Here is a 14,587-nt window from a genome sequence, read left to right as displayed (position 1 = left end):
TGAAGGGAGGGAGGGAGGGAGAGAGGGATGGATGGATGGAGGGAGGGAGGAAGGCAGGGAGAGGTAGAGGAGTGAATGGAGGGAAGGAAGGAGAGAGGGATGGATGGATGGATGGAGGGAGGGAGGAGGGAGGGGTGGAGGGATAGAAGGAGGAAGGGATGGATGGATGGATGGAGGGAGGGAAAGATGGATGGATGGAGGGATGGAGTGCAGAATGGCACTCACCCCTGGGGGAAGCTGGCACCCTTGGGTCTTGGCTTGACAGCTCCATCCCTATATCTTTAAACCTTGCCCAGGCTTGGGGTGGTTCAGCGCTCGCTGCCTTTGCTGGCCCTGGCCTGCCTCCCACCCCTGGAGGGCCCAGAGGTTACGTACGTAGGACGCGCACGCCGTGCCGCAGGGCCTGGACCCTGCCGGGCTCGATGGCCATGCTGAATGTGCTGTGCTCGCCCCCGACCGTGCACACCTGGCCCTGCTCGGCCGCCTGGCGTACCATGACCGTCAGCTTGTTGGCGATGACGGTGTTCAGGACTGAGATGGCCACCATGGGGAATATGAAGGACATGAAGGTGTTGATCTGCAGGAGAGGACGGGGGAGGCCGTCAGAGCCAGCAGCGGGACTCGTGCGCCCCAGCTGGGATGCCTGCCGTGCTGATTGGGGTGTCAGGCCTGCTCAGTGTGAGGCCCTCAATCAACACAAGTTCAGGAGGTCCGGCCCTATCCCGGCTGCCCGGAAGACATGGCCACCCCTGGCCGCTGTTCTAAGCTGGCCCTCAGCCTGCCCCTGACCCTGCCTCTGACTGGGAAGAAGTTCGCAGACTACCCCCCCTTCATGAGCCCCTCCCGAGGGTCCCGCCTGTACACAGCAAGGAACACAACCACTGGGGTGTCCCGGCAAAGGCCCTGGGCTCTAATTCCCAGGTCTGGACATGTTGTGTCCGTGGCCGAGGCCCACAAGCACGTGGCTGCCCCACCCCAAGGCCCGTCTTGTGGGAGAGCCAAGCCCTGGCCTTGTAGCTGTGTGCAGACAGTTCTTGTAGGTCCTGACAGCTCACACTAATAAAGGCCCCTTCCTCCCGCCCACCCCAGCTACCTCTCAGGGCATTGAAAGGTACAGGGCCCATTATCAGCACGTGGAGCCCCCCGCTCCCCACCTCTAGCTTCCACATCAACCCACAAGGCTGGGTCATCATAGCTACTCTGCACCTGATCCAAGTCCTGGACAGGGTAGAGGTCCTGCCCAAAGACTCCAGCGCAAGAGGGGCTGTGCTTGGATTTGAGCCTGGCCTGAGCTGAGTCCTGCTCCTTCTGCGACTCCTGGCTGAGACGTGACTCTGCAGGCACTGGCAGGGTGGCCGTGACTTCCCCAGATGGGCAGTGGCCCAGCCTCCTCCTCAACCAGAGCTGCTGCTCAGAATAGGAAGGGGACATGTCTGTGGACCGGCAGCAGCGGAACCAGCCAGGACAGCCATGGCCTGGCTTCCAATGGAGAAACCAGCACCCCTCCCCGGGGCAGTGGAATAACAGCCATCAATGGCTTTAAAATCTTCCTCGGCCTTCGGTTCTTTGTAAGATGCTCTTCTCTGCAAGCCAGATCTTGGCGTCTTTGGCTCCCGCACTTGCGGGTTCGATCTTGTGCCGGAGACGGAGGCTGCCCCCTCTCTGCCAAGCTGCCCAGGATCCTCATGCTGAATTTCTGATTCCAAGAAGCTTTTGGGTGTCTTGGAGAAGTGGCCTGTACTAGCTCGGCGGCCGGTGGCTGTGATTGCAGCAGAAAGTCCAGGGGTATCTGCCGTGGGATTCCCTGGGCTGGGCTGCAGGGACCACCTCCCTCCCGACCTCCTCCCACAAGGGAGGGCAGAGCCATGTGGCCTCAACAGTCCAAGTCAGGATGGTCCCGGTGAGGACAATCCTCGCCATGTCCCGCTAATGAAGGCGGCGGTGGCCATGGGACAGGGCAGCCACTGAGAGGTGCTGGGGTCGTGGGAATGTCGGCGGGTTTTCTCCCTGGCCTCCTCTGGGCACTGGCTGAGGCACCTCTGGAGGTCCTTCCTGCTCCCACCGAAGCTCCCGGCTCCACTCAGAAGCACTCAGAGGCCTTCAGGGAGGAGGCGGCCTGAGTTTACCCTCACATTCCATTTGAGCAGAGTTCTGCTAACAGATCAGAGGACATGCATGGAGAGGGGGCACTCAAACCCCCGGGAGGCAGCGTCCTGCACCTGCCAGCCGAGCACCCCTTGCCCCTGCCACCTGTGTGGGCTCCTGAGAGACACCACCACCACCGCTGCTGACCCTGGCTGGGTGGCGGGTCTGTTCTGCCCTCCCCTGCTTGGGCGTCCGGATCTGAGGCTGTCCCACGTCCCTCATGTTCTGCTGCTCTGGCTGAAGTCCACCTTCTGCAGGACCACAAGGTGCTGGTGAGACTGGGGGCAGGTAAAAACTCCCTCTTCCCACTCTGGCTGCTGGGAGCGGGGACGGGGGAGGCCAGGCCCAGCCTCAGGAGACAAACTAATTCCCTGTGAGTCACCGCAGCCTGGGGATAGTTTAAACAGCACCAATGTATCCAACACAGATTTTAAATGTCAAAACATTTAAAATACCAACCTCACCGACACGGGCAGCAAAAATAGCTACCTCTGGGGGCTGGTGAGTTGTGGGGTCTGGCCCCGGCCCCCTGGCTGCCCCCATTGGAGGATCCTGCCGTTTCCAGAGGGAGGGAGCAGAGTCTGCCTCAGGGCCACGTGTGGGGACAGAGGCGGGGCCTTGCAGAGGGAGTCAGGCCCTCCCCTGCCTCCCCCACCTGCTGCCCACCCTGGAGACTGAAGCCGAGTAGGATTGGGGGGTGAGGGAATGCACCCCGACTCCTGGGGCCGGCCTTCTTCTCCCAGACGCACAGCTGGAAGCAGGGGCTTTGGCTTGTGCCATCCTTTCCTGTAATCGCTCCCGCTCTGGGTAAGCAGCTGCCCCCCACCTCCACGACAAGCAAAGGGAGCATGTCCATCAGCAGCGCAGGGACGCGGAGGAAAGCCTGCGATGCTGCCGGGGGTGAGGGGAGGACTGAGCGAGGGGAAGGACAGGCCCCTTCCTGGACAGAAGGACCCATTGAGATCACGTCTGTATTTCCAGTCCCCATAAAACACGAGAGCTATTGTGCATAGACACACGGACTCTGCAGTTCAAGTGGGAAATAGTCTCAGAATGGCCAGAAAGCCTCTTGAAAGGCAGCGTGGCAAGTTGCTAGGACAAGGGAGCGTCAGCCTTGCCAGTCACTGGGATATACCTGAGTGTCACTGAGAGTGACCTTAATGAGGAGAATTTGACATCGACAGTGCCAGATCAGACAGAAGCTCCATCTGTGATGGAGACAGCATCCAGATCATCGGGGAGAAGACTGGCCACCCAGGCATGGCGCTGGACAGCTGACGGCCTGGACCACAGGAAGCTCGGTCCTCAGGGCCCTGTCCCACCCGCCTCCTTCCCCTGGGGAGCTGTGCACCCTCCATCCAGCTGGCATGTGGCCCAGACCTGGCCAATCAACACATCCCAAAAGGCCTGGGTAGGCCCTCATTGGATAGGTCAGCCAAACATTTGCACCAATCACGTTTGTCTGATGAAGGCCAGACCCAGACCTTTGCTAGACACCAGCTTTGCCTGGGCTCACTGAGCGGGAAATGCATCCGTGGCCATCAGTGCCGTTTTCCTACCTTTTAGAGAAGACTTGCCTAAGAATGAAGCCAGCACTGGTGAAACAGGGCACCCCATGACATCGTTTGTGCTGCTGGGTCAAGCTGTGCCTGCAGCTATTACTCTTGGACTTTCAGTGTGTCTTGAGCAAAATAAATATTCCTTTTCTTAAAGGATAAGACAATTTGACTTAGTTCCTGGAGTTTGTACCCTAACTCATAGAGATCTTACATCAAAAAAATTCCACATGGTGAGAAGATTAAGAAGATTAAAACCTAAAATCAAAAACCGTAACATTACTATAAGAAATCATGGAAGTTTTAAATTTAAATGTATATATTTTTAACCTTTTCCCCCAGCTTTATTGAGGGATAATTGACAAATAAAAATTGCATCTATTGTCCGGGTACCGTGGCTCATTCCTGTAATCCCAGTATTTTGGGAGATTGAGGCAGGAAGATCCCTTGAGGCCAGGAGTTTGAGACCAGTCTGGGCAACACAGTGAGACCCCATCTCTACAAAAACTAAAAAAAATCATCCAGGCATGGTGGCATATGCCTATAGTGCCAGCTACTTGGGAGGCTGAGATGGGAGGATTGTTTGAGCCCAGGAGTTTGAGGCTACAGTGAGCTATGACTTCGCCACTGCACTCCAGCCTGGGCAACAGAGCGAGACGCCCATCGCAAAAAATTTGTATCTATTGACTGTGTACAATGTGATGTTTTGATCTATGTATACATTGTGAAATGATCACCGCCATCAAGCTAATGAAACATCCTTCACCTCACATAGTTACCCCCTTTGATTATGGTGGGAACACAAGATTTATTCTCCGAGGACATTTTGAGTGTGCAATGCAGTATTTTTTTTTTTTTTTGAGATGGAGTCTTGCTCTGTCGCCCAGGCTGGAGTGCAGTGACGCAATCTCGGCTCACTGCAGGCTCCATCCCTGGGATTCACGCCATTCTCCTGTCTCAGCCTCCTGAGTAGCTGGGACTACATGCACCGGCCACCATGCCCGGCTAATTTTTTTGTATTTTTAGTAGAGATGGGGTTTCACCGTGTTAGCCAGGATGGTCTCGATCTCCTGACCTCGTGATCCGCCCGCCTCGGCCTCCCAAAGTGCTGGGATTACAGGCGTGAGCCACTGCGCCCGGCTGCAATGCAGTACTGTTAACTCTGGTCCTCACGCCGTACCTCAAAGCTCCAGAACTTACTCGCCTTATAACTGAAACTTTGCAGCCCTTGATCGTCCTCTCCCTGTTCCTCGTTCCCCTCCCCCAGCACTCAGTGCTCTGCTCTCTGTCTTCACGAGTTTGGCTTTTTCAGATTCCACACATAAGCGAGATCACACAGCATTTGTCTTTCTGCGCCTGGCTTATTTCACTTAGCATAATGCCCCCAGGTTCATTGCGGCTACTGCAAATGACAAGATCTTATTTTTCAAGACGGAGCAGCACTCCGCTGTATATCTGCACCACACTCTCTCGATCTGTGGGTCTGTTGAGGGACACTTGGGTTGATTCCGTGTCTTGGCTGTTGTGAACAGTGCCGCAGTGGACAGGGGCTTGCAGGGATCTTTTCAAGATCCAGATTCCACTTCCTTTGCATAAATGCCCAGAAGTGGGATTGCTGGATCCTATGGTGGTTCTATCTTTAATTTTTTTGAGGAGCCCCCATACTATTTTCCATAACAGCTGTACCTGTTTAATACATTCCCACCAACAGTGCACCAGGGTCCCCTTTTCGCCACATTGTCCCCCCTACGAGTTATCTGCCGGCTTTTTGATGATCGCCATCCTAACAGGTGTACGGTGATAGCTCATTGTGGTTATGATTTGCAGTTTCCTGATGACTAGTGATGTTGAGCACATTTTCATAAACCCATTGGCCATATGTAGCTCTTCTTTGGAAAAATGTCTACTCAGCCCCCTTTTCCATTTTTAAATTGGTTATTTTTCTCCCATTTTGTAGACTGCCTTCTCGTTTTGCTGTTTCTTTTGCTGTGCAGAGACTTCTCAATTTAATGTAGTCTCATTTATGTTGCTTTTATTGCCTGTGTTTTTGCTGTCATAAAAAAATCATTGCCAAGACCAATGTCAAGAAGCTTTTCTTCTATGTTTTCTCCTAGCAGTGTTATAGTTTCAGGTTTTATGTTTAGATCTTTAATCCACTTTAAGCTGATTTTTTTTTGCATGGTGCAAGATAAAGGTACAATTTCATTCTTTTTTTTTTTTTTTTTTGAGACAGAGTCTCGCTCTGTCGCCCAGGCTGGAGTGCAGTGGCACGATCTCCGCTCACTGCAAGCTCCGCCTCCCGGGTTCACGCCATTCTCCTGCCTCAGGCTCTCAAGTAGCTGGGACTACAGGTGCCCGCCACCACACCCGGCTAATTTTTTGTATTTTTAGTACAGACGGGGATTCACCGTGTTAGCCAGAATGGTCTCGATCTCCTGACCTCGTGATCCGCTCACCTCGGCTTCCCAAAGTGCTGGGATTACAGGCGTGAGCCACAGCGCCCGGCCTACAATTTCATTCTTTTGCATGGGGATATCCAGTTTTCCCATCACTGTTTGAAGAGACTGCTTTTTCCCCATTCTGTATTGGTGCCCTTGTGTCTAAGTCCATTTTATGTTGCTTATAACAGAAGACCTGAAACTGGGTAATTTATAAAGAAAAGGCAGGTATTTACTATGGTAATGGAGGCTGGGAAGTCCAAAGCCCAGGGGATGCATATGGTGAGAGCCTTCTTGTTGGGGGGGACTCTTGGAAAAGTTCCTCCGTGGCGTGGGGCATCACGTGCAGAGGGGGCAGAGCATGCTAGCTCAGGTCTCCCTTTCTCTTCTTATAAAGCCACCAGCTCCCCTTGTGTGATTGCCCCTTAATCCATTAACTCATTTATTTATGAATGGATTAATCCATTCATGAGGGCCGAGTCCTCTGAAAGGGCCAGATCCCATCACCTCTGAAAGGCTCTACCTCCCAATCCTGCCACACTGGGGATGAAGTTTTAATAAGTTTTGGAGGGGACATTCAAACCATAGCACCTTGTCAAACATTATTTGACTGTATAAAAGTGGGTTTATTTCTGGGCTCTCTGTTCTGTTCCATGGGTCTATGTGGTACTAGTACCATGCTATTTTGATTACTATAGCTTTGTAATATAAAAGGAAATTAGGAAGTGTGATGCCTCCAGTTTTGTTCTTCGTTCTTAATGTTGCTCTGACTATTTGAGCTCTGTTGTGGTTCAATATGAATCCTAGGATTTTTTTTCTACTTCTGCATAAAATGTCATTGAAATTTTGATAGGTATTGCACTGAATCTATAGATCACTTTGGGTAGTATGAAAATTTTAACAATATTAATTCTTGCAATCCATGAACATGAGGTATTTTTCCATTTATTTGTGTCCATTTCTTTCATCATGTTATATTCAGTGTACAGGTCTTTTACTTCCTTGATTAAATTTACTCTTTTTGATGTTATTGTAAATGGGATTGTTTTCTTGCCTTTTTTTTTTTTTTTTTGAGACAGATTCTCATTCTTGTTGCCCAGGCTGGAGTGCAATGGCACAATTTTGGCTCACTGCAAACTCCGCCTCTCAGGTTCAAGTGATTCTCCTGCCTCAGCCTCCCAAGTAGCTGGGATTATAGGCAGGCACCACCATGCCCAGCTAATTTTGTATTTTTAGTAGATACTGGGTTTTGCCATGTTGGCCAGGCTGGTTTCAAACCCCTGACCTCAGGTGATCCACCCGCCTCAGCCTCCCAAACTGCTGGGATTACAGGTGTCAGCCACTGTGCCCGGCCCTCTTGATTTCTTTTTGGGATAATTCATTGCTAGTGTATAGAAACACAACTCATTTTCATATGTCAATTTTGCATCCTGCAACTTTATTGAATGTGTTTATTAGTGTTAACAGTTTTTTTTTTTTTTTTTTTTTGTGGAGTCTTTAGGGTTTTCTATACATAAGTTCATGTCATCTGCAGAGACAATTTTACTTCTTCCTTTCTGATGTGAGTGCCTTTTACTGCTTTATCTTGCTTAATGGCTCTGGCTAGGCCTTCCAGGACCATGTTGAGTAGAGCATCCTTGCTTTGCCTGACCTTAGAGAAAAAGCTTTCTACTTCTTACCACTGAGTGTGGTGTTCGCTGTGGGTCTGTCATACGTGGCCTTTACACTGAGTGTGGTGTTCGCTGTGGGTCTGTCATACGTGGCCTTTACACTGAGTGTGGTGTTCGCTGTGGGTCTGTCATACGTGGCCTTTACACTGAGTGTGGTGTTAGCTGTGGGTCTGTCATACGTGGCCTTTATTGTGTAGCATGCCTTCAACACCCAGTTTGTTGAGTGTTTTTATCATGAAAGGATGCTGAGTTTTGTCAAACGCTTTTTCTGTATCAAATGAGATGATCAAATGGCTCTTGTCCTTCATTCTGCTCATATGGTGAATCACATTTACTGACGCAAGTGAGCTGAACCGTGTTTGCATCCCAGGGATAAATCCCACCTGCTCATGGCAGATGATCTTTCAACATGCTGTTGAATGAAGTTTGCCAGTATTTTGTCGAGGATTTTTGCCTCTCGGTTCTTTTCTCATAGTGTCCTTCTCTGGCTTTGGTAACAGGGTAATGTTGACCTTGTAAGATGAGTTAGAAAGTGTTCCTTCTTCTTCACATTTTTGGAATTGTATAAGGACTGGTGTTAATTCTTCTTTAAATGTTTGTAGCATCCATTGTCGAAGCAACCTGGCCCTGCCCTGGGGTTTTCTTTTTTGGGAGGTTTTTGGTAACTGATTCAATCTCCTTCTTTGTTATTGGTCCTTTCAGATTTTCCATTTCTCATGATTGACTCTAAGAAGCTTGTGAGTTTCTAGGAATGGATCCATTTTTTCCAGGCTGTCCAGCTGGTTTGTATAAAATTGTTCACAGTTTATTATGATCCTTTTGATTTCTGTGGCATCTTGTAAAGTCTCTTCTTTCATTTCTGATTTTAGCTGCATCTTCTCTCTTTCTTCTTGGTTAGTCTATCTTCCCTCTACCTTTCTCCCTTCCTCCCTCCCACAAACATCACTGCCTTGGAGAAGGCATAGGAGCCCCTGCGGTCAGGGGTCTTGGATCCTGAGGAGGAGAGACCACTGAAAGAACCACCTGCAGTGACTTCAGGGCCAATAAGAGCTACAGACACAGCGATGCTGGTGGCAGCCTGGCTGCAGTAGTGCTGGGGGTTCCGGGAAGCCCTCTGCTCGGAGGTGACTTCTCATCTCTGACCTGATGGCACCCACAAGCCTGCAGGGACCCTGAGCTCTCCTGGCAGACGGTCCAGCAAACTCATGGACCTGAGAACTCAGTGGGTGAGAACTGAACAGAAAGCAGACAGCCAGGCTGGGGTAGTGTGGGGGCCTGGTGGTGACCTGCTGGGTGGCAGCCTTGACCTTCCCCCTGGCTGACCCCTTCTCTGACCCCTGCTGTAGCCCCCGTCCCTGCCCAGGCTGAGTGTCTACCTCTCTAGGCATCTCAGCCCTGGCCACATAGGGTGGCCTTGAGGGACTTTTTCTAATGGACTCAAGCAGCTTGAAGGTCATGCAGGGCCTGCCAGAGGATGCCTCAGTGCCACTGATGCCACAGCACCCTGGCGCCTTTCGATTTGTCTCTAAAGAGAGCAGGGAGTCACCTGGCCCAGCCCCATGAATATTCTGGGGGACACGTGGTGGCTGGGACTCCCAGACTGCCTGGCTTTGCAATTCCAAGCAGCAGGGGAGGGTCATGCCAACAGCAGGGAAGCCCTGGGGATGGCGAGGCTGTTCAGCAGCTGTAGGGAAGGCCGTCCAGTCCCAGCGAGATCCACGCCAAGCTGGATTTGGAGGTGAGACAGAACGTGTGTCTCTGTCTCTCTTTGTATCTTTCTCCTGTGATGTCTCTGTGTTTTTCTCTGTGTTTTTCTGTGTCTCTGTCTCCTTGTATGTTTTCCTCTCTGTGTCTGTCTCTGTGTCTCTGTTGTGTCTCTCTCTGTATATCTGTGTGTTTTCCTCTGTGTCTCTGTCTTTCACTGTTTTCCTGTGTCTGTCTCTGTGTCTCTGTTGTTTCTGTGTCTCTATCTCTATATCTCTGTGTCTCTGTTCTCCTGTGTTTCTCTCTGTTTTCCTGAGTCTGTGTCTCTATCTCTGTTGTATCTTATCTGTGTCTCTGTATCTGTGTCTCTGTCTCTGTTTTCTTGTGTCTCTGTATCTCTGTGTCTCTGTCTATGTATCTCTGTCTGTGTCTCCCTGTGTCTGTTTTCCTCTATGTGTCTGTTTCTCTGTCTCTGTGTGTCTCTCCATGTCTCTCTGTGTCTCTGCTTTCCTCTCTGTGTGTCTCTCTCTGTCTTTGTGTCGCTGTCTGTCTGGGTCTCCCTCTGAGTCTGGTGTGTGTACCAACACCCTCAGGTGGCAGGAACTGGCTGGGCCACCCTCCCTGGAGCCAGCTGGGTAGCTGGGCTCTGGGCCATGGGCCTCAGTGTCTGGGTCTGAGGTTTTAGGGGTGGATGTTCCAGAGCAGAAGGTCGTGGTGGGAGACAGGGGTGTCTGCTGTGACAGCCGTGGTGGTCTGGAGGTGGGGCTGCCTCCACGGGAATCTCATTCGCTTCTAGCAGTATCCTCTGCTGTGTGCACCCCTCAGCTGCCACCCCTTTCCTCCTAGCCCTGTCTGGGTCTGGGGATGGCGTTTGAGTGGTTGGTAGGGCCTTAAGCCTCTTGGAAGCAGCCGAGTGCCTGGGGTTTAGTGCCAGAAGCGGGGGCCTGGCTTGTTCCCTGGCCAGCTGTGAGCTCGGCAGGTCCTCCTGGGCCTCAGCCTCATTTCTCTCTCTTTATTTATTTATTTTTTTGTGTGTGTGTGAGACTGAGCTTTGCTCTTGTTGCCCAGGCTGGAATGCAGTGGCACGATCTCTGCTTATCACAACTTCCACCTCCCAGGTTCAAGTGATTCTCCTGCCTCAGCCTTCCTGAGTAGCTGGGATTACAGGCATGTGCCACTACGCCTGGCTAATTTTTTTTTTTTTGTTTTTGTTTTTTTTTTTTTTGAGATGGAGTCTTGTTTTGTCACCCAGGCTGGAGTGCAGTGGTGCGATCTCGGCTCACTGCAAGTTCCACCTCCCGGGTTCGCGCCATTCTCCTGCCTCAGTCTCCCCAGCAGCTGGGACTACAGGTGCACGCCACCATGCCCGGCTTCTTTTTTTTGTATTTTTAGTAGAGATGGGGTTTCACCATGTTAGCCAGGATGGTCTCGATCTCCTGACCTCATGACCCACCCACCTCAGCCTCCCAAAGTGCTGGGATTACAAACATGAGCCACTGCATCCAGCCCTTCAGCCTCATTTCTAAAAGAGCGAGCCTAGAGGTGCTGCCTCAGTTCCTGGAGCACTGACTGTGCTCCCTTGGGTGTGGGAAAGGAAGCAAATTGGGGCGCACAGGACTGCGGCTAGGGAGGCTGGGATGGGACATGCTGGGGCGACGGCTGGTGGGGCTGGACCTATGGGAGGGACAGCCTGGCCTCTGCCCCCTCACATTTGTAATTTTGTTGGGGAGGAGGGAGGTGGAGTGAAAGGTTAGATAATGAAACAGCAGGTGTGTTAGGGGGATCTGGACGGGGGCGCAGCCTCTGGATGGTTGGTCTGAGCTTGGCTGTGGAGACCAGGTGGGGAGCGGGAGGGGTGCACACGGTATGCCTGCCCACAGGTGAGGGCACAGCCAGCCAGCAGGAGGGTGCCCCCGACACAGGCTCCAGACAGCCGACCTCAGCCCCTCGACCTCGGGCAGGGCATTCTCACCTCACTCTTCAAGAGCAATTGCTTGTTTTGTATTCTGCCTTTCTCTCTAATTCATCCCATCGTTTTTAGATCAAGAGACAGCCCCAGACTGGCACACTGCTTCCCGGCTCCGCAGCCAGCCTGTGCTCAGTGGGAAGGTGCAAAACACTTTTGCTTTGCAGAACCCAGAGGCTTTGTAAGACTGCTGCAGAGGCTGCGGGGCGGGTGGAAGGAAAGGCTTCTGTCCACACCCTCCCAAGGGGGTGACCGCTGGGGTGGCCTTGCTGGGCTGGCAGGGGATCGCCCCTTCCCTGAGCGGATGACCACTCCAGCAGGGCCCAGGCTCAGGGACAGTCTCTTCTAACCTCCCAGACAGACTCCAGGTGGAGAGGACCCCCTAGACCCAGCAAACACTGACTTGGGAGCAACCCTCAGGGTTCTCATGACCCTGACCTGCCTTCCCCACCACAGCTGAGGCCAGGAACGACGGCAGAGTTAATTCAGAAACGCTGTGTGCCAGGGCTGTCAGCACAGGCTTGTTCAAAACACCAACGATTGGTGAACAACTCAAAGGCCCACCCTTTGGGGCTGGTCGCCATGTCACGACGCACCCACACCACGGGGCACTCGGCTGACTGGACCGGGGGCAGGGAGCAATGAGGCAATGGGTGGGCCTGAGATGGCCGGGATACGTGTCCAGCAGGGGCGGCTCCGTGCTCCCCTCCCAGCCTGACTCTCTGGATTGGAGCCCACCGAACTGATCTGGGGACAGGGCAGGGTAGCTGGGAGGCTCTCAGGTGTGTCCCCCAAAAGCTAGACTCCCACAGCGAACTACCCACACAAACAAAGCTGAACTCAGAGAATGTTCCACTTGCCTCTGCTGTGGGTGTGTCCCATGACAGGTGCCCTGGGATGAACAGGAGCCCCACGGCCACACCAAAGCCACTGTGGCCACCTCGCAGCCCTGGAACTGGGGAAACACTGCGGGGAGAGGGATGGGAACCCTGGTGGTCTCTGCTCCCCATGCCAGAGGTGGGGTGCCAGGGCCAAGAGAGCAAAGGGATCTTTAAGGTGACATAGCCCAGTGCTTTCCAGGAGTGAGGTCATCCAGGAGGCTCTGACCAGTGGCTGTCCTCAGAGGAGACACCATGGAGGGACCCTGGGAAAAGCAGTAGCCACCCTGGGCCACCCACAGGACACCTGAGACCTAGGGCTCTGTGTAAACAGGTGTCTGGGGAGCAGAGGACGGAAGGCATAAAGAACTGGCAGTGTGACCTTGTTCTAGAAGGTTCTGGTAGTGGCCAGCTTGGGATACTGTGCTGTCCCTCAGTCCCCAGTCTCTGCCCTTGGTCCTCCCTCCCAGGCATCTAAGCAGTACCAGGCCCGGCTCGAGATGCTGCTGGGATCTGGAATGCGAAGCTGTGGGACGTGCTGCCCAGTGGGGACACGCCTGACCCACAGTGGACAGGGACCTGGAAAGCCGTGGATTGCCGTGTGGTCAGCAATGACCACAGGCCCGGCCTGAGGAGGAGCCCATGCCGTGCGGTCAGCAGTGACCACAGGCCCGGCCTGAGGAGGAGCCCACACACCACCTCCTGGAACGCCAGCATTTCTGAGTCCCTGAGGGCAGGACTGGAGAGAGGCCAGGCGTGTGACCTGGAGGGGCCATGTGAGCCACCTCGGTGTCTGTGGGACCACCGTGGGGAGGGGACGAAATGGACGGCGCAGCTTCCGGCTAGTACTTGGCCCATCACGACCCCGTCCACGCCTCCATCAGAGAGCTCTGATGTGCAGGTTTTGGCTCAGTATTAAAAATAACGGTTTGAATTCCTCTAACCTTCACTTTCTAGCTGACATCGACTGTCCTGGGGTCTACACATACTCTGTGTGCATCACCTCAGGCACACAGGTCTCATCTGTGAGGCAGAGGCTCCTGTCAGCCTCATTTTGTAGATAAAGAGACCCAGGCATAGCTGTGAACCCAGGGGCCTGATCCCACAGCCTGAGCTCTCACTTCCTCCATCAGGGGCCATCCTACAAGCAGATTCTCTCCCCCACGGGTGAAGCTTTGTGGCATGTGCCTCACCTGAGCAGATGCCTTCTGTGGGCCATTGCCAGGTTTTGAGAGCATCTAGTCCAAGGCTGTGGCTCCTTGGCGACCTCTCAGGGACTGAGCCTGCCCCACAGCCTCTGTCCATGGCTCCTCCACTCTGCTCCCTGCGCTTTTCTTCTGGTTTGGAATTTCTGGGAGAGGCTCAAGAGAATGCCAGAGCCCCAGGGAGCCTCAGGGTTTCAGTACCATGGACAGTGCCCAGACATGCTTGAAGGGGCACGTGAACACGGTGTGGGGCAGGGGGCCCGTGTGGGGAACCCCAAGCCAGCTGGGGGCAAGGACCCCATCAGGAGAACTCTGGCCACTTGCAGACCCCTCCTCTGAGCGGGGTAGGTGAGTCACCCGTCATCTCTGCAAGAGGTTTGCCCTCCTCTCCTCTTCCAGGCAGCAGGGAGCCCTGAGTGTGGGAGTTGGAATCTTTTCCCTCCTGATTGCTGGAGCTATAGAGGCCACTGTCTGAGTGGGGACTTGGCAGAACAGAAGCCCCTGGAAGCCACATCTTGTCTGTGCCCAGCTGAGCTGCTGGACTGGCAGCAGCCTGGCTGCCGGGAGACCACTGCCTTAGCCAGAGGGCCTCAGTCAGATTAGGGAAAGAGCCTTCCTGACACCCTCGCCTCCTCTACCTGTGCTGGGCAGGTGCCCTCCAGGACAGGAGGAGGGGAGGCCCCTGGCCCTCAGCCCCGGGAACGGCCCTCCCCTCGCTCAGCCTGGCTGGGGCCCAGGACCCCGGTGTGCCCCATTAGTCACTCTGAGGGCAGTGCTGGGGTGGCGAGTTGCTTTTCAGCTGCTCCAGCACTTCTCAAGAGTAAATCACAGGCAGTGGCAGGTGACAGCCAGCAGCTGAGGCTGCAGGCTGCAGGTCTCTGCCATGTTTTCAAATATCTGCCAGCTTCAAGCCCATGAGAACGCTCACACCCACGAGGCATCTGCTGAGAAGCAACGACGGGGTTTTAAAAACTCTTGACAAGCACAGGAGGCTGCACAGAGCAGTGAGTGATGGGTGGAATTCT

The sequence above is a fragment of the Pongo abelii genome, chromosome 21, assembly GCF_028885655.2.
Source record: "Pongo abelii isolate AG06213 chromosome 21, NHGRI_mPonAbe1-v2.0_pri, whole genome shotgun sequence".
Taxonomy (NCBI): Eukaryota; Metazoa; Chordata; class Mammalia; order Primates; family Hominidae; genus Pongo; species Pongo abelii.
The sequence above is the reverse complement of the archived record's forward strand: the minus strand, read 5'-3'. Positions refer to the sequence as shown.